Source organism: Sinocyclocheilus grahami, unplaced genomic scaffold (genome assembly GCF_001515645.1).
Source record: "Sinocyclocheilus grahami isolate Dianchi unplaced genomic scaffold, SAMN03320097.WGS_v1.1 scaffold1943.1, whole genome shotgun sequence".
NCBI classification, from domain to species: domain Eukaryota; kingdom Metazoa; phylum Chordata; class Actinopteri; order Cypriniformes; family Cyprinidae; genus Sinocyclocheilus; species Sinocyclocheilus grahami.
Genome location: NW_015507122.1, coordinates 1 through 2654, shown reverse-complemented (window position 1 = coordinate 2654; position 2654 = coordinate 1). Strand labels below are relative to the sequence as shown.

Here is a 2654-nt window from a genome sequence, read left to right as displayed (position 1 = left end):
TTACTACAATTAAAATGTACTTTATTGTTCTCAGTGGCATCTATGCTAATATTGGACTGACTCATTCTTATTCCGTGGTCACCGTATCCACCCAGATAGCCCTGAATGCCAGAGGAGCCCATGACAACTAGATGAGCCCCAGAGATGGATCCCCTCCGAAGACCTCGTCACCTAAACGGCCATCGGGACAAGACCACAGGAACCAGAACAGTCCGCTGCACAATCTGACTTTGCTGCTGCCTGCAATTAAACTGCTGGTTTCGTTTGGCCAGAGAAGAATGATGGAGTTTTGGTTCCTTCGACACGTGATTTTTCTGTTTAATACTGTAAAGCTGCTTTGACACAATCTGTATTGTAAAAAGCGCTATATAAATACAGTGACTGGAGTTTACTTGACTCCGTTCAGTTGAACTGTTACACCTGGTTCATTTATTTTTTCTGAATTCTGCCTCATTTTAAAGATGTAATTGTGAACAGTCGTAATATTTGTAAATGTTTGTTTGCAAACATTTTGTTTAACTTGTTTAGTCTAAGTTTATTAAACAAATGTTTAAAATACATTTTGCAGTTGTATTACAAATGTAATGTTTGACAACTGGAGCGCTTTAAAGGGATCGTTCACCCAAAAATGGAAATTTGCTGTTATTTTACTGACCCTCAGGCAATCCCAGATGTCAGTGACATTTTTTCTTCAGTAGAATAGTAAAAAAGATTTTTATCTAAAACTGTGATTTTTGGCGATTCATACATTTAAGCCTGCATGTTTAGTCTGTATGACAAATGTTATAAATGCAGATTGTTATTAAATAAAGTTTTAGTGATTGATAGACCCCAGTTAATAATTTTCTTAAACTCCGTATAAAATATAATAACTAGTTCCACAGTAATTTCTTATGATGCCCAAATAATAAATCTTAGTTGAGGTAACGTATGAAATACATGGAGTAAATGGTTAAATTTTAATTGACATAATTTGCTGTAGTTTTCTAAATGTTTGACCAATTAAAACACTTTAGTTGAATTGACTTTAAAACTATTTCAGTAAAGGTTGAGCCAACTAAAAAATAACAATTCAGGCAACACTTTGAAGACAGAAATTGACTGAACGTAACATTTCTGTGGAACTAATTAAAAAATAATAATTAGTTGAAACGGCTTGAAATTTTTTACAGTGTATCATTCTCTTGCTCTTCTTATAATTTAAAAAATCAGAGCAAGGGCTTCGACTTGTGGATGGCTCTCACCTGTGCTCTGGTAGAGTGGAGATGCTCCGTACAGAAGGATGGGGTTCAGTGTGTGACGCTGCCTTTGACCAGCAGGATGCAGAGGTTGTGTGTAGAGAGCTGGACTGTGGGGCTCCTTTACAGGTGCTTGGAGCAGCTGCTTTCGGTAAAGGAGATGCTCAGATGTCGACACAAGAGATTCAGTGCAGAGGAAATGAATCTCAGATACACGTCTGTTCACGATCATCTTCACAGATGCACAGCTGTTCACATGACAATGATGTGGGAGTGATCTGTTCTGGTTGTGTATAAATATTTAACTTCTCTAGTTAAATTATGTACACAGACCTACAAAATACTCGGTTATCTTGACTAGTTTTTTATTTTAATTAAGCTGTCAATTGTTTTCACAGGTTACACAGATCTCAGGCTGGTAAACAGTTCAGACTCTTGTTCTGGAAGAGTGGAGTTTCGGTATCTCGGTAAATGGGGCACAGTGTGTGATGCATGCTGGGATATGAGAGCTGCCAGTGTCCTCTGTAGACAGCTGAATTGTGGGATTGCTGTGTCTGTTGTGGGATCAGACTGGTTTGGAGAGGAAAGTGATGAAATCTGGGCTGATGTGTTTGATTGTGATGGAAATGAAACAAAACTCTCAGAATGTTCCATCTCTTCATGGAGTCGAGCTGAATATTCTCACAGACGAAATGGTGGAGTCATCTGCTCTGGTGAGCACATTCACACCGTAATGTAAAGTCATTGGTGTCAGGGTATATTTTAGATAATGAATGACAAATAAATACTCTCTCCAGAGAGTGAAGCTCATCTAGGGAACTGCAGCTCTCCACAAACTCTCAACTGCAGCTCCACACAACAGTTGTCAGTCAACCTGGGTGAGCAGAACAACGTCATGACAACATAAAGCTGATTCTTCAGTTGTTAGTGATCAATAATGTTTTTTTCTTTCTCTGAATATCGGGTCGCGGGTCCATCAGGCTGGTGGGTTCTGGGGGAGACTGTGCAGGGAGGCTGGAGGTTTTTCACAGCGGCTCATGGGGGACAGTGTGTGATGACTCCTGGGATATTAAAGATGCCCATGTGGTGTGCAGACAGCTGCAGTGTGGAGTGGCCCTCAGTAACCAGCAAGTACCAGCCTGGTTTGGTCCTGGTTCTGGACCCATATGGCTGGATGAGGTGGAGTGTGAGGGGAATGAGACGTCCCTGTGGAGCTGCTCTTCTCCAGGCTGGGGAAAACATGACTGTCAACACAAGGAGGACGTAGGAGTTGTGTGCTCAGGTAAACAGTAAACATAAATATAAACAATAACATTTCAGTAATGTGTGTGACTGATAATGACCAATATCCTGTGTAATTGCATTATATATGGTAACTACAGTGGGGAAAAAAAGTATTTAGTCAGCCACCAATTG

General features: G+C 40.2%; 1 pseudogene; it reads left to right on the top strand.

Annotated features, from left to right (window-relative positions):
• Positions 1-2520, top strand: part of LOC107573433 (scavenger receptor cysteine-rich type 1 protein M130-like) — a 16325-nt pseudogene extending 13805 nt beyond the window's left edge.
• The last annotated feature ends 134 nt before the right edge of the window (positions 2521-2654 follow it).